Genomic DNA, 22,645 nt, shown 5'->3' with positions numbered 1-22,645 from the left:
CAGTCCAAACTTATGAGTCAAGGATTCAGTCTTTACAGTACAGTCCTTACTGGGCCTGTCAAAACGCGCCGTCAACTCCTACAAGAAATCCAAAGTCATCACCACGGATTTAACAGGTGACAGATGTAACTCGCCAGGAGAAAGAAGCTGTCCCAATTGAGAAGATGAGAAAGGAGAAAGTCTTCCAGCATCAGCACTACCCTCAATATCGGACTCTGGTGAGATTGGACGTGGGACAGAACCTCCACTCCGAATCTTCTCCAACAGCACTGGAAATAAGAAGCAAGGAACTAGAGGTGTGAACTGATAAAACATTTGTTTTGTTTTCTTTTTCCCCCTTTGGTTTCATTAGGTTTTCTTTCATTTTTAAAAAATGTTTAGTTTAGTGTTGCACTATTTTCATTTAGTGTGCAATATTTTTTACTTAGTGCACACTATTTGAATTCGTGTGCACTATTTCAGTTATAACCGTGCACACGAACTCAAATAGTGTGCACTAAACTGAAATTGTATGCCCTAAAAGAAAATATAAAAAACATGAAATTTCATTAATATTTTTAATGTCTTTTAATATAAAATGAAATAGGCAATGTTGTTTACATTGTTTACATTGCCTATGTTATGAAAAACAAAAGCACATTTGTTTTTCCCGAATTAGGCAATTTCAACGAAATTTGGAAAAATTTGTTTTTCATGTTAGCGAGCTGATGGGAGTTTGCGCGCGCTAACTTTGACCTGTTAGTACGCACTATTGGGAGTTTGCGTGCGCTAACTCATGATAGTGCGCACTAACATGAAAATTGGGGCCCCCTGAAAAAAAAAACCCCGAACCTCGGGAAAAATGAAATTTCCCACGAGGGGCCCCGAAATGAAGCCCAAGATGAAAAAAAAAACCCGATGCACATCTCTAATCTTTAGAAGGGAACTGAACCTTGATCCAAATAAGTTCATGAGTTTTATTAAACCTCTCATATTAGGTAGATATTTCCCATTGGAGATTGTCAGACACATCACTACAGTTCTCCTCTTTCTTCCCACATCTATCAGTACCTGGGGTGATACTGAAGTCAATAGTAAAGGTCACTTTGGTGATGATATTCCAATTCTCCTGAATTGTTTTCCTTCTTGGGAATGGGAAACTCATGCTAGAAGGAGGAACGCAGAGCTGTGGAGCCAACAGCACCAGAGGACAGAGCTCATACTGATGAAGTTGGTGAGTGGTGAATGCACAGGAAACTAGTTTGCACAGTCAAAGGTGAATTTTAAAATTCCGACATGCGCATTAATTAGAGGATGTTTGAATATGTCGAGCTCGTATGTGCCACGTGGATTTTAAAAGACTCCCGGATAGGCACCTAAATGCTGCAATGTGCACATCTTGGAAATTTTCAAAAAGGGGGAAGGCATGGGCATTTCAGGGTGTGAAGCTGAGATGTGCACGTAAATGCTTACGCGATCCGGCACACGCCAAGGCTCCCTGCCATGTAACTTTAATTCTGCTGTGGATGCAGTGTAAGTTATAAAATAAAGATAAATAGGTAGATCATCGGGGTTTTAAGGGTGGGGGATAACTGGGGGGAGTTAAGGCTTTTAAATCAAGGAGGTTTGGAAGCTATCTCTTAACTGGGTCAACTGGGGACGAACTGGTAAAAAAATGGCATCGACGTGCACCCGTTTTAAAATTCCTCAATTTATGCAGTGGAAGTGGCATTTGCATGCACTTGATTGTGCCCAGTTAATATTTGGCGCAGATGTGTGTGCGGCCAGGCTATTTCATAACATGCGCGGCGCATACATGAACTCGAGTTCTAAAATAGCCACATTCCTGGGCACAGGTCGACGGATGCGTGCACTTGTATGAAAGTTGATCTTTCTGTATCTTGAAGCCTTCCTTGCTGAAACGATACCCTACTCGTCTCCTACTTGCACTCCTGCAAAATTTGCCCCTTGGCTGAATTCCACTCTGCTAACAGTGCTTGCCACCATGCTCACACAATCGCTTCTCCTTGCCCTCCGTGCTCGCTTTTGCCACCTGCCCTGTCATAAGCGTCCCCCCTTACTCCTTGCTTACCCACCCCAGCCTTCCGACTCCTTGAAGCTGGGAATATACGTAAGCGTCACACTGTGTATGTGTACATTCTTAGACAGACACCTAGCGGCTGACCAGTAAGCTTCAGCAATCTTTCTTGATAATAGGCAGTTACTGCATGTTGATCGATAATTATGTGGGGAGAAGGTGAAAAAAAAAATGCAGGAAGACGCCCCTGATGGCTCCCTCATGGGAGCCGGAAAGAATGCTTTGCATGGAAGGATTCAGACATATTTTTATTCTTACCACGCCAGTCCAGCAATTCCATATCATGTCCCATGGATCTGATGCAGGTTTCCATGACAACCCATTGTGGCTCTACTGACCTGAAGGTCAGCCTGCAGTTGGTCACAGGACATGCAGATTGATGGCCTTTCATGCCTTTTACTGCGCTCTGATTTTGCTTCATCTCCACCGCCACTGCCTACACTTTGCTTGATTACTCATTCAGCGCAGAGAAGACAAGGAATTACATATGAGGCTGAAGTAAGGATGTTTTATGTTAAATCTCTCTATTATCAACACTGGTAATAAAAAAAAACTGGACAAACAAGTGAAGCATCCATTTAACTGTTTGCAGCAGCAATAACATATTTTCCTCCTTCACCCCCTAAAGCAACATCTACCGCAGTAAACAGTTAAATAAATAAAAGTCCAGAATTAAGAGAACTAATAACCAGCAACCCAGCCGCAAGGGTGAAAATAAACTCGAATATTGAGCTTGCTCGAAAATCTAGCCGTAAGGTGTGAATGAAAAGTGTGTGGAGGTGCACCAAAATTCCTGCTTGTATTTGAAATTCTTAAGTAATGCACATTCCTTCTCCGTAAGGATGTAGTTGAACAGTTTTGTTTTTTTTTTAAATGTCAATAGGGCAATGTGTGGAGAATTAGAGTTCAGCCATTTTATCATGGTGCAATGTTGTGCAATTGGTGCAATTCACTGGCCATAAGCCATTTATGAAATTTGTCAATTAGCATTGAATTATCTAGCCAACCCAAAAGGCGGAAACATTGCAGCTTCCCAATACATTTAAGAGATCAGGCTCCCTTTAGCCTGAAAGGAGACTATTTTGTCATAGGACTACAAACACTGTAATAAAATACCTATACCAGTTTGACATTTAGGACACTCAACCAGACAAGACAAACCGAGCCCTACAGGCCCATAGTAGGTTAATGAATGCTCTGCAGTTCTTAGAATATCCCGTTATCTGAAAGGCTAGTGATCTGCTTAAAACAGTGTTTTTTAAGCATATCTGCAGAGAAAAACTGAGCTCAAACTGGTCCTGGCAGCCCCTCGCTAAACCATTAACAGAATAAGATAAATTTTGTTTACAGAAAAATGTATAGAATAATGTCAGGAAAGACTTCTTATATTTGAACAAGATAACACCCAAATCACATTGGGGATCAATATTCAAACTCATTAGATGGATAGCTCACAAGTTATCCATGCAAATGGCAAGTTTTGGGAATCTTGATCCATTTGTCTGGCTAGACTTTAGCTGGATAAGTCTTTGTCCATCCAAAATCTAGATGGATGGAAAAGAAACATTCTGGGGACATTTCAGGGAAGAGTTACGTTATCCGGCTAACTTCGCCGATTTTTAAGTGTAACTGGCGAAGTTAGCCGGATAACTTTAGACCTCTTCAGCCTAACCTTTGAATGGCGTGACTATTTAGAGCGATGCTGGCTGGAAGGGTCCCGGATGGCTTCCTACTGCAATCCCGGGCTTGGGAACGGGGCCCCAATTGAGGTACTGGGTGGGTGAGAGGGCTTGGGGGGAGGAAAGGTTGAGTAGCATAGGTGAGTGGAGGGCGTGGGCCGAGGAGCCTATATTATTTGTTTTAATTCTCTAGGGAGGGATGGGGGATGGGTGGATGGCCACCAGCATTATTAGGGGTCTTGACACATTGGATAGGTCATGGGGGGGGGGGGTCCTCTGGCAGCAGGGATTTGAAGGATTAATTAATTAATTAATTTATCAGGTTTTATATACCATCATTCGGCTTCATTATAAAGCCATCATAACGGTTTACAAACATAGGAAAGGTTACAAACATATCAATATGAATGTTAACAATGAGAGACATCCATTCACTAAGGGGTGCATTTTAAAAGCCCTGCGCGCCGGTGCGCCTATTTTGCATAGGCCGCCGGTGCGCGTAAAGCCCCAGGATGCGCGTAAGTCCCGGGGCTTTCGAAAAGGGGCAGGAAGGGACGTGTCCGGGGGCGTTCCTGAAATGACACGGAGTTTTGGGGGCGTGCCGCGGCGTTTCGGGGGAGGGCCTGGGGGCGAAGAAAAGTTAAATCCTCTGAAGCCACTCCGAAATTGGAGCGGCCTCGGAGGGAACAGGCAGCGCGCGCTGGACTCGGCGCGTGCAGGTTGCACAAATGTGCACCCCCTTGCGCACGCCGACCCCGGATTTTATAAGATACATGCGGCAACGCGTGTATCTTATAAAATCCAGCGTACTTTTGTTCGCGCCTGGTGCGCGAACAAAAGTACGCGATCGCGCAAGTATTTAAAATCTACCCCTAAGTTTTTACATAGAACTAGCACTACGGATTGCACTAAGGGGTGCACAAAGGGGAGTACCCCTTTGTCGCGCCCCTTTGGCATGCGACGCACGGCACACAACGCCTGGTGGCATGGCGCCGTTTAACGGTCTGGCGCTGTCTTCAATGACGTTGGGGGGCGGGGTCTCCCAATCAAGTGTCTCTCTTCGCTGCTCCCTTCCCTGTTCCAAATGAAGTCTTTTCTTTTTTCTCTTTTAATTTTCATGGCTGCGAGATGTTTCAAGGGTGTCTGTTAGGTGGTGGGTGGCTTCCCTGTGCACGGGCGCTCGGTGGCATGGCGCCGTTTAATGGTTTAACATTTAATGGTGGTGGAGGGATAGGAATCAGACCAGGAGGAAGTGGTTTTAGTTTTTGGGTTTTTTTTTACAACTACAGGAATGCCACTTAACCAGATATATTTTACAGATATTTGATTAAGTGGCAGGTTATCCTTCCACACATATAGCCCTATGACTTTTCACCTAACCGGATATATTCAAAATCTGACTGGATAGGTTTAAAGTTAGAACATAAAAAAATAAAAACATAAGATGTTGTCATTCTGGGTCAGACTGAGGGTTCATCAAGCCCAGCATCCTGTTTGCAACAGTGGCCACTCCAGGTTTCAAGTACCTGGCAAGATCCCAAAAATTAAATAGATCCCATGCTACTGATACCAGTATGTGTCTATTCCCTAAGTCAACTTGATTAATAGCTATTAGCAGTTAAGGACTTCTCGACCAATAACTTATCCAAACCTTTTTTAAACCCAGCTACACTAACTGCACTAATCACATCCTCTGGCAACAAATTCCAGAGTTTAATTGTGTATTGAGTGAAAAATAATTTTCTCTGATTTGTTTTAAATGTGCTACTTGCTAACTTCATGGCCTGCCCCCTAGTCCTCCTGCAATTTATCACAATCCGCTTGTGATTTAACTACTCTGAATAATTTTGTATCATCTGCAAATTTGATAACCTCATTCATTGTATTCCTTTCCGGATCATTTATAAATATATTGAAAAGCACTGGTCCAAGTACAGATCCCTGAGGAACTCCCCTGTTTACACTTTTCCACTGAGAAAATTGACCATTTAATCCTACTCACTGTTTCCTGTCTTTTAACCAGTTTATAATCCATGAAACAACATCGCCTCCTGTCCTATGATTTTTTAGTTTTCTTAGAAGCCTCTCATGAGAGTCTTGTCAAACATCTTCTGAAAATCCAAATACACTACATCTACCTGTTCACCTTTATCCATGTGTTTATTAACCCCTTCAAAAAAATGAAGCAGGTTTGTGAGGCAAGACTTCCCTTGGGTAAATCCATGCTGACAGTGTTCCATTAAACTATGTCTTTCTCTCTGCTCTGTGATTTTGTTCCTTACAATAGTTTCCACTATTTTTCCCGGCACTAAAGTCAAGCTCACCGTTTATAGTTTCCCATATCATCCCGGAGCCCTTTTTAAATATTGAGGATACATAGGCCATCCTCCAGTCTTCAGGTACAATGGACGATTTTAATGATAGGTTACAAATTTTAACTAATAGATCTGAAATTTCATTTAGTAGTTCCTTCAGATCCCTGGGGGGGCATGCTAGAGATGTGCATTGTGCATTTGTTTTTAACGAATTAGACAATTTCAACAAAATTGTCTAATTCGTCATGGTTCCCGTTCAGGGGTGCCGAAAAATAAACAGAATTTTTCTGAAATTCCGGAAACGTTCATAGTTCGTGTTAGTGCACGCTAATCATAGTTAGGCACACTAACTTTAAAATGTTAATATGCGCTAACTATGGTTAGCGTGCACTAACTCCTGTTAGTGTGCATTAAGACGAAAATTGGGACCCACAAAAAAAAAAAACATGGGAAAAATGAAATTTTATGCGGGGCCACAAAAATGAAGCCTGAAGTGATAAAACAAAATGAAGCACATATCTAATGCATACCATTCAGTCCAGGTGATTTGCTACTCTTTAGTTTGTTAATTTGGCCTACTACATCTTCCAGGTTCACAGTGATTTCGTTCAGTTCATCTGACTGATCACCCTTGAAAACCATCTCTGGAACTAGTATCTCCCCAACATCCTCATTAGTAAACATGGATGCAAAGAATTCATTTAGTCTTTCTGCAATGGCCTTAGCTTCCCTAAGAGCCCCTTTAACCCCTCGATCAGCTAACAGTCCCACCAACTCCCTCACAGGTTTCCTCCTTCAGATATATTTTTTTAAAGTTTTTATTATGAGTTTTTGCCCCTACGGCCAACTTCATTTCAAATTCTCTCTTAGCCTGCCTTATCAATGTTTTACACTTAACTTGACAATGCTTATGCTTTCTCCTATTTTCTTCAGATTGATCCTCCTTCCAGTTTTTGAGGGATTTTTTTTTTTTAATCTAAAATAGCCTCTTTCACCTCACCTTTTAACTATGCAGGTAATTGTTTGGCCTTCCTTCCACCTTTCTTAATGCAGCTGCACCTTTCAGTTTTTTTCTAACTATTTTCCTCATTTCACCAAAGTTTCCCTTTTGAAAATATAGGGGTAGATTTTCAAAGCCCTACGCACATAAATCCTGGAGGATTTACGCTGACTCTCCCAGGTTAAAGCACCATTAAGCTTTAACCCGTACGCCCTATGGCATCACTTCATATTTATTTCCTGCCTTATCTTTTTTCCAGCTTGTTGCAAGCTTCCAAGTTCTCTTCCCTGTTGATTGTAACTTTGACTCATTCCTACTTACTGTTTATCTTTCGTTTACTTGAATAGTTACCCCAGTTTTTTATTCTTGTTAATTGTAAACCGATCCGATATGGTTATTTACTATGAAGGTCGGTATATAAAACTGTTAAATAAATAAATAAATAAATAAAATCCGCCTGATAGTGCATTAAAGTGTGAAGGTGAATAATTGAGAAGAGCGGTGGGTTTCGCTTAAAACAATGTCAGGCTTGCTGACACCTTCATTTAAGCTATAATTTATATATTCATTTATTGCTCCCATTGCGTTTGATTGGGGTAATTGAAATCTCCCATTATTATTGCACTGCCAAATTGGTTAGCTTTCCCGATTTCTCTTAGCATTTCATCGTCTGTCTTATCATTTTGGCCAAGTCTTACCTAACAAACATGAGATTTTTACCAATATAGATTCTATTGTGCGTTAGTCTCTCGTATGATCTTTATCCTGTTGGACTGACTCTATGCCCTCCCGGTCTTATAGCGCCACACCCCCACCAAATTGATCTCCCCTATCTTTGCGATATAATTTGCACCCTGATATAGCACCGTCCCATTGATTATCCTCCTTCCACCAAGTCTCTGTGATGCCTCTGAAAGATTTCCTCTGAAAAAAAGATTTCCTCTGAAAGATGTAAATTATGCAATTACATACTTCGCTTCTCAACATACTCTTGATTCTTATATACTGCCTTACCTTTCCCTTTCCCACCTACTCCCATTCCTCTCATTACTCATATATATTTGATATGTATACTTCTAGTTTTGCTATTAATTTAGCACTTTACTTATTCCTCTGATGTTTATTGTAAAGCCTTTGGCTGAATTACTGTTTACTGTAAACCGAGGTGATGTGTATTACGTTCCGCGGTATATAAAAAACTATAAATAAATAAATAAATAAATAAATAAATAAATAAATAAATGCCAATTAAGTCTATGACATCATTCACTGCTATGCACTCTATCTCTCCCATCTTACTTCTTAGACTTCTGGCATTGGCATACAGACATTTCAAAGTGAGTTTTTTGTTTGTATTAACATCCTGCTCTTCAGGTGATAAGGATAATTTGGAATCCTTATAGGCACATCTGTCGGGATGCCCTAACTCTCCTGTTTCATTAGTATCCTTTGAAGATACCTCCCTCTGAACCATGCACTGCTGAGTGACTTTTGGCTTTCCTCCTGTTGACTAGTTAGCTAGTTAATTTGTTGACTACAGTTAGCTGGATAATTTGAATCAGGGATATTCAGTGGGACATTTTTTCCACTGAATATCTGGGACAAATTATCTGGCTCACTTTAGTTGGAAAACTTGTCCATTTGACAACTTACTGAATATTCCTTCTATAGAGACCTATTTAAACCCACTTTTTTGTACTAGGAGTAGTAGTGAGTCAATGTGCTTGTAGTTTTGAATGTGGAAGAAAGCAAGAGGCTCTTTGTAGGATATGCCAGGTTTTAGACCAAATGTGTGAATGTGGGAAATTTTAGACCAAATGTGATAAATCATTTGCCAATGTAAAATCTTAGAGTGCTGAAAGCCCTTTCTTATTAAGATACTAATACTCTAGATTCTGTATTCCCGGTTTAAATTCAAGTTTCCCTCTTAGACTAGTCCGTCTAAGAGGGAAACCCCCCCCCCATAGTTTAACGTATGCAATGCATCTCCAGGTCGTGCTAGCTGAATGAATCAGTAAACTATTTCCCAGTTCCATGAGTACCATGTCTCTGTTTGCATGTGAACCTTTTGCTGAACTGTATGGAAGGACGCGAGGCCTCTTCAGGGAGATGAGGGCCCATTTCACATCCCATTGCTGGGAGGGCTGAGTCACTCACTCTCCTAAATCCAGCAGGGTAAAGGATTGCTGTCAAGCCCAAAGTGCTCTAGATGGAAACAGTTCCAAGGGGACACTGCACACAATGTTATGGTTTTCCAAAGGTAAAAATATTCACTGATAATTTATTTTAAGCAAAAACAGTTGCAAAATTGTCGCAGTCACTCTTAACAATTAAAAGTTTTCTTTCAGAAAGAGAATAGGGGTTTCTTTTTCCTAATCCTTGTTCACGACCTCTTACAGGATGCCCTCACATCCCTTTTCCTGGGGTTTAGACTACCTTGGATGTACTCTAGGCTCCCTGATTACCTAAGGACCTTTTTGGTACCTGATTCTTCAAAAGCTTGAATCATTTTTCCTTGTAACCCTTTCTTCTTCTTCTCCTTCTTCCTCTGGACTCTGCTGGCCTCCAGAGTTAAGGCACAGGATGGCAGCTCTCTCCCTTCTCCTTTCAACATTTCTTTGTATTCCACAACGGGCACCTGACACTCACTTCTCACTGCTCCTGCACAGATCACCATTTACACTCAGGGCCTCGGATCAGTGTACTCTTTCCTCATAAGAGACAGACCCACAGTGAGGTATTTAATCCCTCAGGATGGGATAGTCTTCATTCCATGGCTAGATCTCTCAGGAACAGCAAAGTAAGAGAGACACCACCACAGAACTTTGTCGGGTGACCATCTGTACCTACTACTGGACTTTGGACAAACAAGATTTGCTTTCTCCCCTTCCAAACTTCCAACTGCTTACTCCCAGAACAGCCTTGGACTTCTCTGATCAACACCCTGGATGACACCATTGTGGCCACTCCTAGATGGGAGGGCCATAGCAAATGGTTTGGTCTACTCACTATTCTGACAGTGTACTACTATTACTACTGCTGCTTATAATTTCTATAGCGCCTCTTGACGTACGCAGCACTGAACAAAAACGTACAAGCGAGAGTTGCTCCTCAGTAGAGCTTGCAATCTAATCAAGACAAATCTACAGGGCAAAAGATTTTGGGATCTTTCATTTGTTAATCCCTTAGAGCCGGATTTTTAAACATACGTATGTGGGGTACATTTGTGCGTGCCACCCGGCGCGCCCAAATGTACGCCCGATTTTATAACATGAGCTCGCAGCCGTGCGCATGTTATAAAGTCGGAGCGGCCTTGGAGAGAATTTTCCTTTGGCCCCCCCCCACCTTCCCCTCATTTTCCCTATCTAACCCGCCCCCCAGCCCTACCTAAATCCTCCCCTACCTTTATTTTGTAAGTTACGCCTGCCTCTGGCAGGCATAACTTGCGCATGCCAGCCTGCTGCCGGCGCGTGATCCCCCGGCACAGCCACTGTGCTGGAGGCCTCGGTCCCGCCCCCCCGGACCGCCCCCCGCCCCGCCCCTCTCACAAAGCCCCGGGACATACGCACGTCCCCGGGCTTTGCGCGTGTCGCTGGGCCTATGCAAAATAGGCTCGGCGTGAGCAGAGGCAGTTACACGCGTAAATCCTGAGTATTTAGTTATTTATTTGTTTAGAAAGTCTTTTGTACCGATGTTAGTGGGGACATCCTATCGGTTTACAGCGAACGTATAAGAAAGGAAATTACAATGAACAGGGATAGGGGAAAGGGATGCAAAACTACAAGCAAGTGAGGAAAACAAGAGCAAAATCGCAACAGGCAACAAAAGCAGTTATAAAATTGTCATTAAAAGATACAGATTTGTCAAGGAAATGGTTAAAGCCGATAGCGCTGTAAGAGGGATAATCAGGGGTTAAGATTTCAAGGCAGGCTCCAAAAGCTGGGATTTTAGTCTGGATTTGAATAATGCAAGAGGGGAGAGTATTACTGAAGGGGCCATTGGCCCCTTGCAAGAAAAATGTTAAAGTCAGAGGATGTTTCTCTGCCTCCAACGCACTAAATTTAGAGTCATCCAATGGCTCGTCTCCTAGATATCTGAAGAGGGATGAATAGGGCTGTTTTAAAATTCTTCCTTAAGCCTTTTATCATTTGCTATTTATGTAAAGTATACACTGCGCTTCATATTATGCTGTTGAGCAGCAGCAGAGAAGTTGCTCTTATCAGATAAAAACATGATCATCCATGGACTGCTGCTTTAAGTGATCTGAAAATTACCAGCAAAAGCCCAGGTTGAGTATTGAGTGCTTAAATTACAGTAATTACTGGGCAATCACAGCAGAGGTGAGGCAATTCCTCCTTGCCGCAGTATTTCCTGGTCTCCCTGAAGATTAAAGGCAAAAGAGCAGAGCAGACCACAAGGTCTGTGCTCCACGGAGAGAGTGGGTCTTGTATTTTCATGCTTGAGTTTCAGTGTCGGCCTGTGTGGTGGGGTCAAGCTTTGGGTTATGAGGGGACCAAGGCTTCGAAAATGAAAAGAGACGGGGGGAGAGGGGGGGGTTTCTCCTCTCCCCATCCTCCCCATAGACCCCAAAATGGTAAAAAGTCCTTCTTGAATACAGCCCTAAGAGTTAAAAAGAAGAATGGAATACTAATTAGGGAGAGATGGCAGGGGAACAGTAAATAATGAGGAAGAGTGTAGCCAAGCACAAACATCTGAGAGACAAATAGATGACCAAGACTGTTCACGGAAGACAAATGTGGTCTAATGATGAATTTGATGGGGTTTTATTGCACAGTTCTTTCTGCTTCATAAAATATGAGGAATGAAAAGGAGTCAGAAGGCAAGCCTGTGTGCATAATTATTACATAATGATGAGAAATAAGAAGACACAAAAGAGAAAACAGCTCACTGACTTTGAGCCATAATCGTAGGCGCTTACATCTTCTGCCCGCATTCTGATGATTAATAGTTGAATGCAGCCTGAAAGTGATTGCCGTTTCTCTGTTTCCCTCCCTTCCCCTAGGACAAAGGTTGGAACTGATAGAACCCTGCCTCCCCCTTCCCGACCTTGCAGAGTGGGGACTGAAGGGTGAGTTTCGATTGGTTACCGAACTCCTCTGGGTTTCTTTTTTTGCCACCAGGGATCACCCTTTCAGTGGCAGTCACGATGCCCACCACCCACTGATGTGTGTGCATATGATATGCACAGGTTATAAAATGTACACAAATATGTGTGCAAATACGCATGCATATATAAAAAATGTGCACCGCACAAGTTCATATAACTTCTAAAGAGGAGCGGCACTTACCAGGATACTTCCTGTTTATCCGGCTAAGAAACGGCAAAGCTGCTACTTAGCCAGAAAAATCTGGAAAGCGCTACCTGTCTGTCTAAGAAGCACTTTTCAGACTTAACTGGGCAAGAAAGAAGGCCGGAGAAGTCTGAAAAAAGTGCCTCTTAGATGGATAAATCTTACAATGCTAATTATCTGATTAAGTCAGATAGTCGGCTAAATCTTATCTGGCTATCTGACTTAGCCTGGTAAGGATAAGTAGTGTTGTAAGATTTATCTGTGTAAGTAGCACTTTCCAGACTTATCTGGCTAAGTAATGGCTTTGCTGCTATTTAGCCAGATGTTGCCACTTATCTGGATAAGTTGGAACTGTCCGTCTATGTAGCAGCACTTAGACGGATGAGTCAGAATTTAGCAGGATAAATGTGCGCAAACGATATACATGCATATCTTGCCTTCCAGTTTTAAAAGGATATGTGAGTAGATTTTACATCTGTGCTCTAGAAGCATTTACCCCCTGTAAGTCGGCTTTTGCATTTGTAAGTCAGGAGCTTGTCTAACGTGTGCGGCAATGACATAACCAGTTTTTACTAATTGGTCTACCAGTTTGCCCAGTCCATCTGCAGCTCATGAAGACCCTCCCGGCTCTTCAACCTGAAGTTCCCCCATTTTACCCAGACCCCCCTCACCCACTTTTAAGATGTTTACGATCACTTACTCCAGATATTGAGCAACAGTAAATATACATGAGTGAGCTGCCAAATTCACATGCATATATTGCTTATAAAATAGCAACTTACTCGTGTAGATTTTGGCCCCTCCCTGGAGCAAAACTGGCCTGCCCCCTTTTTACACATGCAAATGTACTTACAGACCCTGATTTACTTGTGTATATGCTATTTTACACATGTAAGTGCCATTTTTTAAGCACGCAACCTTTGAAAATTCACCTTTTACATTGTAAATCCTTTGGGGATAGGGCAAAACCTACAGTAAATGAATGTAGGCCACTTTGAAGTACCTGAAAAAGCAGAATATAAATCAATAAAAATAAAAAAAATAAAATAAGTACTGTACCTGCAGAAGTCTCTTTGATACCCTCCCTATAAGGGTCCCAAAAGCAAGCCTCTTAGATTCTTGGCCTACTAAAGGTCTCACTTCAGCATTACAATCAAATGCCATTGTTTGGTGGGATGACACACTGCTTTTCTAGTGAGCTGGGGAATAGCACCGGAAAGTCTACGAAAACAGTTGTAATTTGTTCTCTTGCTCCCACAAAGTCACCGAGGAACTTGGTCTGTGTGTCAGAGTAAGGTAGAGAGATACGTGAATTTCTTTTAAGAAAAAGTTGACAAACGCATTCGGTGAATCCATGTAAAATTTGCAGATTCTTCAAATTAGTGCCTGATTTTGAAGAGCTAGGAAATAACTGAGGAAATCCACAACAGATCTGCCTTGGACCTGTCCAAAATCCACCTCGAAGAGAGTGGGTCTGCAGCAGGTGCCAGATTGGTTAAATGGCAAAATTTGGAAGGCAGATCCAAATGAGGAGGATAGGGAAGAACATAAGGACTGGCAAATTAGATGCAAAACTTTAATAAAACAGGCCCTGTGAGAATTTGAAAATAAACTTGCCATAGAGACAAAAACAAATGATAGAAACTTTCTCAAGTCCATCAAAAGCAAGACGCATGTGAGGCAGTCAGTTTGACCATTAGATGATTGTCACAGATGTGCGTTGCTTAGCAGGCAAACCCACTAGGACTATGCCATTAGCTGGCAGACACAACCTTTCTGGGACAGGAGCTGGAGCTTCACCTGTACCAGCCCTGTTCCCTGCCGGTTGAGCCTTTGGGTTCCAGGGGCTGGCAGAGCTTAGGAAAATGTCCCTCAAGGAGTGGTCTGCAAGAGTCCAGGTATAGACAGGCGGCAAGCAGATGTAATCTGGGTCCAGACCAATGGTTGGGGCAGCAATAAGATGGTATCCAGGTCCAGGCCAAGGCTCAAGGTTGGCAGTGAGATGACGGTGTCTGGATCCAGGTCAAGTGTCGGGGCAGGCAGCAAACCAGAGAGCAGTCAGAATTCACACAGAGGTGAGAACCAGGAAGTCAGGCTGAGACAGTCAAGACAATGGGCAAGGGCAAGGCTGGGCAGGACAGACAGGTGGGACAAGGCTGAAGTGGACACAGGCGAGAAAACAAGGTGCACAGCAGGCAAGGACCAAGACAGACAAAGAACAAGGATCATGAACAGTGAGACAACCACAAGGGAAAGCAACACACACACTTCAACGAAGAACGGAGGAACTTTTACTGAGGCTTTGGAGGAGAGCTGATGTCATCACCCAGGGCCAACCGAGATTTCCTGCTGCAGGGCATTAAGTCGGGGGCACTGGAACAGCAGAGAGGATGAAAAGTGTCATGGCAGCGTTCCTGCCACTGAGGAGCTTTGCAGCATCTGAGGGTGAGTCAGCCAGTCGCAGAACCGTGCAGTGACCAGCCTATCGTTATAATGACTGGAGGTAGGGGGTGGGGTTAAAGAAATGTTCAGGGAGGACAGGGCCATAAACAAGTTCTCTGCTTTACATCTTATGGAGGAGAATGTTGGGGAGATATCCACACTAGGGATGTGCAGCTCCAAATTTTTTTTTTCAGTTTGTTCTTTTGATTTGGGGTATTTTCATTTGATTTTTGGTTTGTTTAATTTTGTTTACAATTCTATTAATTTTGCAAACTGAAAAAACATTAAAATAAAGTATAAAATCTGAGTAAAAAAAACCCCAAAACAAGCCTCCCGCAGCCCTGAAAATCTCCTCCTGCCCTGTAACCTAGGCCTGGACCTATCAAACTGGACTTCCCTGGACTTAGCTGGGGCCTCCAGCCCACAAATCTAATCTAGCCCAGGCTCAGCTGGGGCCTGCTTGGGTCCATACCACCATTCAAATCAGCTGGGACCAGAGATCACCCATCCTTACCCTCACTTATTCCCTTCCCAGGTGCTGAGTGCTAAAGGGCAGGAACAAAGCCCACTGAGAGGAGAGGATCACCTTGCTGGTGGCTGAAAGGAATCAGTAAGTTTTCGCTTGGGACATTGTCTTTTTTAAAAGTATTGGGGCAAAGTTAACTATTTGGGAATATTATTTAGTGTGTTTGTGCCTTTAATATAAAGGCAGTGAATAAACAAGTTAGACTTTGTATTTTTAAATAGTCAGTCAATAAGGTAGCAGGAGGTAGTGTGTTTATTTTTAAAAGTCTGCAGAACTGAGTGTTCTCCAGACTTTTAAAGAACTGAGTGTTTGTATTTAATACTAACTGAGTGTTTGTATTGAAAAAAAAAAGCCACAAAAAAAAACAAAACCCAACCTAAAAAGTAGCCAGAAGCTAGAAATAAGCTAGGAGCAGTGTATACCTAAGTAAAAAAGTTGAATAGTTCTGCTCAGTTACTCACCTTAGAAAGGTGTTGAGGTAGTGTGATTGGGTTTGAATAGGGACCAACATTTGTTAATCAAGAGAGCAGTGAGTTACTCAGGCTGACTAACAGAAGTTAGACTGTTTGTATTTCCCAACCCTCCCACCCCTTGCCCACCCACCCCTAGCTCATCCCTTAATTTATAGGCAGGTGCCACTTTCACAAAAGAAAAACCATCAACAAAAACTTTATTGAGAATTCGATCAGACCCCGGTAGGCCTCTTCCAGACACATAGTGAATTCACTAATACATTTAAAGGACGTTAGACACATTCCTACTCCCATAGCAACATAAAACTTAACTAGGAACTGATCAAAATTCAGATGAAGGCAGCAGAAGGCTTCCCAGTCTTCTGCATCGAGTGTCACATGTATGATTTTTTACCCACCGGTGAGAAGTTGTACATGTGCATGCGATGCAAAGAGCTCCTGGCTCTCAGAGAACGAGTCCGATCTCTGGAGGCTAAAGTGGCAGACCTGGAGGAGCTGAGGCAGGCAGAGAGGTATATAGATGAGACCCTCAGGGACTTAGTAGTCAAGTTCCAACTTCAGACTGGCAGCCCTGGTGCTGCCTTGGAGGAAGAAGGTCTCATGATGGGAGAGCACCAACCAAGTGCAGCAGGAGAGGATCCTGTAGCAAGGACCTGCTCTCCAGGTGATGCATTGTCCTTTCGCACTGAGGATATCTCCCCAAGGCCTACTGCCCAGGAGGGAAGGGTTAGGTCAGCTGTCATAGTTGGTGATTCGATTATTAGGAATGTAGATAGCTGGGTGGCTGGTGGGCGTGAGGATCGCCTGGTAACATGCCTACCTGGTGCGAAAGTGGCGGACCTCACGTGTCACCTAGATAGGATTTTAGACAGTGCTGGGGAGGAGCCGGCTGTCGTGGTACATGTGGGCACCAACGACATAGGAAAATGTGGGAGGGAGGTTCTGGAAGCCAAATTTAGGCTCTTAGGTAGAAAGCTTAAATCCAGAACCTCCAGGGTAGCATTCTCTGAAATGCTCTCTGTTCCACGCGCAGGTCAACAGAGGCAGGCAGAGCTCCGGAGTCTCAATGCGTGGATGAGACGATGGTGCAAGGAAGATTCAGTTTTGTTAGGAACTGGGGAACTTTTTGGGGAAGGGGGAGTCTCTTCCGAACCTTTTGGGGAAGGGGGAGCCTCTTCCGAAGGGATAGGCTCCAACTTAACCAGGGTGGAACCAGACTGCTGGCGCTAACCTTTAAAAAGGAGATAGAGCAGCTTTTAAACTAGAACAAAGGGGAAAGCCGACAGTCGCTCAGCAGCGCATGGTTCGGAGAGAGGTATCTTTAAAGGATACTAATGATGCATTAGAATTAGGGCATCCTGACAGTGAGGTTCCAATAATTAGAAAAGTAGTCCAAGTGCCTGTAACTAAAACTCACCTGAGCTAAAAAATTCTAACATACCTATCAATTAAAAAGCAGAATGAAAATACAAACAAAAAACAAACTTTGAAATGTTTGTATGTTAATGCCAGAAGTCTAAGAAGTAAGATGGGAGAATTAGAATGTATAGCAGTGAATGATGACATAGACTTAATTGGCATCTCAGAGACATGGTGGAAAAAGGATAACCAATGGGACAGTGCTATACCAGGGTACAAATTATATCGCAATGACAGAGAGGAGCACTCGGGAGGAGGTGTGGCGCTTTATGTCCGGGTTGGCATAGAGTCCAACAGGATAAACATCTTGCATGAGACTAAATACAAAATTGAATCTTTATGGGTAGAAATCCCTTGTGTGTCGGGGAAGACTATAGTGATAGGGGTATACTACCATCCACCTGGTCAAGATGGTGAGACGGACAGTGAAATGCTAAGAGAAATTAGGGAAGCTAACCAAATTGGTAGTGCAGTAATAATGGGTGGGAGACTTCAATTACCCCAATATTGATTTGGTAAATGTATCATCGGGACACGCTAGAGAGATAACGTTCCTGGATGGAATAAATGATAGCTTTATGGAGCAATTGGTTCAGGAACCGACGAGAGAGGCAGCAATTTTAGATCTAATTCTCAGTGGAGCACATGACTTGGTGAGAGAGGTAACAGTGGTGGGGCCGCTTAGCAATAGTGATCATAATATGATCAAATTTGATTTAATGACTGGAAGAGGAACAGTGTGCAAATCCAAGGCTCTCGTGCTAAACTTTCAAAAGGGAAACTTTGATAAAATGAGAAAAATTGTTAGAAAAAAACTGAAAGGAGCAGCTACAAAAGTAAAAAATGTCCAAGAGGCGTGGCCATTGTTAAAAAATACCATTCTAGAAGCACAGTCCAGATGTATTCCACACATTAAGAAAGGTGGAAAGAAGGCAAAACGATTACCAGCATGGTTAAAAAGGGAGGTGAAAGAAGCTATTTTAGCCAAAAGATCTTCATTCAAAAATTGGAAGAAGGTCCCAATAGAAGAAAATAGGATAAAGCATAAACGTTGGCAAGTTAAATGTAAGACATTGATAAGACAGGCTAAGAGAGAATTTGGAAAGAAGTTGGCTGTAGAGGCAAAAACTCACAGTAAAAACTTTTTTAAATATATCCGAAGCAGAAAGCCTGTGAGGGAGTCTGTTGGACTGTTAGATGATTGAGGGGTTAAAGGGGCTCTTAGAGAAGATAAGGCCATCGTGGAAAGATTAAATGATTTCTTTGCTTCGGTGTTTACTGAAGAGGATGTTGGGGAGGTACCCGTAATGGAGAAGGTTTTCATGGGTAATGATTCAGATGGACTGAATCAAATCACGGTGAACCTAGAAGATGTGGTAGGCCTGATTGACAAACTGAAGAGTAGTAAATCACCAGGACTGGATGGTATACACCCCAGAGTTCTGAAAGAACTAAAAAATGAAATTTCAGACCTATTAGTAAAAATTTGTAATTTAACATTAAAGTCATCCATTGTACCTGAAGACTGGAGGATAGCAAATGTAACCCCAATATTTAAAAAGGGCTCCAGGGGCGATCCGGGAAACTACAGACCGGTTAGCCTGACTTCAGTGCCAGGAAAAATAGTGGAAAGTGTTCTAAACATCAAAATCACAGAACATATAGAAAGACATGGTTTAATGGAACAAAATCAGCATGGCTTTACCCAGGGCAAGTCTTGCTTCACAAATCTGCTTCACTTTTTTGAAGGAGTTAATAAACATGTGGATAAAGGTGAAACAGTAGATATAGTATACTTGGATTTTCAGAAGGCGTTTGACAAAGTTCCTCATGAGAGGCTTCTAGGAAAAGTAAAAAGTCATGGGATAGGTGGCGATGTCCTTTCGTGGATTGCAAACTGGCTAAAAGACAGGAAACAGAGAGTAGGATTAAATGGACAATTTTCTCAGTGGAAGGGAGTGGACAAAACTCATCAAATGCCAGACAACAGCACAGCTCCACACAACAAATGGGATCTGCATGTGTTTTTAACAAATGCAAAAAATGCATCAAATCAAGTCGTTTTCAATTTGTTCCAAATGAACGAACTGAAAATACTCTCTGATGAAAATATCCAATCTTTTTTGGGTATTCTCATATTCATTACATTTTTTATTTAAAAAATGAGCTGCACCAGAGTGATGTCACTTCAGCACTGGGTAATGATACCAATTTTTATATACTGGGAGCCAGATGGGAGCATAAGAACATAAGAAAATGCCATACTGGGTCAGACCAAGAGTCCATCAAGCCCAGCATCCTGTTTCCAACAGTGGCCAATCCAGGCCATAAGAACCTGGCAAGTACCCAAAAACTAAGTCTATTCCATGTTACCATTGCTAATGGCAGTGGCTATTCTCTAAGGGGAGGATTTTAAAACACTACGCGCGCCGGTACTTTTGTTCGCGCCACCGGTGCGAACAAAAGTACACCAGATTTTATAAGATACGCACGTAGCCGCGCCTATCTTATAAAATCCTGGGTCGGCGCGCGCAAGGGGGTGCACATTTGTGCAACCTGCGCACGCCGAGCCCAGCGCGGCTTGCCTGTTCCCTCCGAGGCCGCTCCGATTTCGGAACGGCCTCGGAGGGAACTTTTCTTCGCCCTCCCCCCACCTTCCCCTCCCTTCCCCTACCTAACCCACCCCCCCGGCCCTAACTAAACCCCCCCTTACCTTTGTCGGCAAAGTTACGCCTGCTGAAAGCAGGCGTAACTTTGTGCGCGTCGCCGGCATCCCCGCTCCATCCTCCAGTCCCAGGGGCGTGGTCCGGACGCCTCGACCACGCCCCCGGGCCGGCACCACGCCCCCGAAACGCCGCGTCATTTCGGGAACGCCCCTGGACACGCCCCCTCCCTCCCCGTTTCGAAAGCCCTGGGACTTACGCGCGTCCCGGGGCTTTACGAGTGCCGGCGGCCTATGCAAAATAAGTGCGCCGGCGCGCACAGGGGTTTTAAAATCTGCCCCTAAGTGAACTTAATAGCAGGTAATGGACTTCTCCTCCAAGAACTTATCCAATCCTTTTTAAACACAGCTATACTAACTGCACTAACCACATCCTCTGGCAACAAATTCCAGAGGATGTGGTTAGTGCAGTTAGTATAGCTGTGTTTAAAAAAGGATTGGATAAGTTCTTGGAGGAGAAGTCCATTACCTGCTATTAAGTTCACTTAGAGAATAGCCACTGCCATTAGCAATGGTAACATGGAATAGACTTAGTTTTTGGGTACTTGCCAGGTTCTTATGGCCTGGATTGGCCACTGTTGGAAACAGGATGCTGGGCTTGATGGACTCTTGGTCTGACCCAGTATGGCATGGTCTTATGTTCTTATGTTCTTATGCTCCCATCTGGCTCCCAGAATGTAACAATTGGTATCATTACCCAGAGGACAGTGCTGAAGTGACATCACTTTGGTGCCTTCCTCTGGTGCAGCTCGTTTTTTTAAATAAAATATGTAATGAATATGGGAATACCCAAAAAAGATTGGATATTTTCATCAGAGAGTATTTTCAGTTCGTTCATTTGGAACGAATTGAACACGACTTGATTTGATGCATTTTTTGCATTTGTTAAAAACAAATGCAGATCCCATTTCTTGTGTGGAGCTGTTCTGTAGTCTGGCATTTGATGAGTTTTAGTATATATGACACCCCTGTTTTCCCTTTCTTCATCAGCTCCGGTTCTTAAGATTCTCCAATCTGCCTGCAGTGGATGAGGAGCACCAAGATAAGAGAGCCTTAGTCATTCCTTTGCTCTAGTACCAATGTTTATGTTGCGGTCCCGCCTCCCCCATGTTCGGGGTCAGGTCCGCTTACCTTAGTCCTGGTCCACGGAGGACCGCGCCGGGGCTCCGGTCCCGTAGGCCACCAGGCCACTGCCTCGCCACGTGGAGAACGCCGTCCAGGCCGCCAGAAGCTCCGCCCCCCGGGTTGCCTCGCGCGCGCGTGCGCGAGGAGGGCCCTTATGTGCGCCCAGCACCCAGAAGTTCAGGACGGCCCCTTGCTCTGATGTCACGCCCCGGACCGCATTTAACCGGCGTCCAGTCTCTGACTAAACGCCTTGCAACGAGGTTCTCCGAATACTAGTTGCCTTCCGTTCCTGTACCTGCTTCAGTGACGTTCTCGTTTGTCTTCCTGGTTACCAACTCCGGTTTGCTTCAGCACTCTGCCTGCCTGCCTGCTGCCTGCCTCGATCCCAGTTTGCCTCAGCACTCTGCCTGCCTGCCTGCCGCCTGCCTCGATCCCGGTCTGCTTCAGCACTCTACCTGCCTGCCTGCCTGCCGCCTGCCTCGATCCCGGTTTTCTTCAGCACTCGACCTGCCTGCCTGCCGCCTGCCTCGATCCCAGTTTGCCTCAGTACTCTGCCTGCTTACCTGCAGCCTGCCTTGATCCGGGTCTGCTTCAGCACTCTACCCGCCTGTCAGCCGTCAGCCCCAGTTACGCCTTGCCTCTGTTCCCGGCTTGACTGCCAGCTGCCGGCCTAGACCCCTCTTGCTTCTGGACTCTCTCCTTGGACGCTTGCCTTGACCCTATCCACGGACATTTGGCCTTGTCCCTGCTCAGTATCGAACTTCTCCTCGCAACCTAAGTCCCAAGGGCCTGGGTCCCTATGGGCTCCTCCCGGGGGGATTCCGGGTGCCGGGTGAAGTCATACCTGGCCTCAGACTCCACCTCCCGGCCTGCCAGTCTGTCTACCCTGGCAGACCGGTCCAAGGGTCCACTAACTGACTAGCACTCCTCTTGAACGCTAACAGTTTAAGCACATTTTTAAAAACATATTTAAGCTATAGAGGCCCAGAATCAGCTTTACCTGTGTGAGAGACAGGGATGTGCATGTGTTTGAAACAACATTAGAAATATTAGGGGCTGTACAGATAATCAATTTTAGTTTCATTTCATTTTTTTAAAATTTGATTTTATGATGATGCACAGGGGAATGTGAAAGTTTTCTGTACTTGCTCTATGGATTTATATCCTAATAAACCATCCCTTACAGTTTTGCTGGGAGAAGAGGTATCTGTTCCTTAGTCACCCCATCAGGAGAGGATGAATTTGACCACTGGATGGTCTTGGCCCTTCAGATGCTACAAGAATGGCAATGCACCGAGTTGGAGAAAAAGAAGAGGGTGGTAGAGAGTTTGCGTGCCCCTGCCCTTGATGCAGTAATGTCTCTGACCCTTTCCAAGCCTGATGCTACTGCCCAGGATTGTTTGGATATTTTAGAAGGCATGTACGGTATTACAGAAGACAAAGAGGATTGCTTTATCCACTTCAAAACTACCTTGCAGAAATCTGGGGAAAAGCTATCTCAATATGCATCTCATCTAGAGCATGTCCTACTGAAAGCTGTGAGGAAGGGGGCAAT

This window comes from Rhinatrema bivittatum, chromosome 4 (assembly GCF_901001135.1).
Source record: "Rhinatrema bivittatum chromosome 4, aRhiBiv1.1, whole genome shotgun sequence".
Taxonomy (NCBI): Eukaryota; Metazoa; Chordata; class Amphibia; order Gymnophiona; family Rhinatrematidae; genus Rhinatrema; species Rhinatrema bivittatum.
This window is presented reverse-complemented; position numbering follows the sequence as displayed.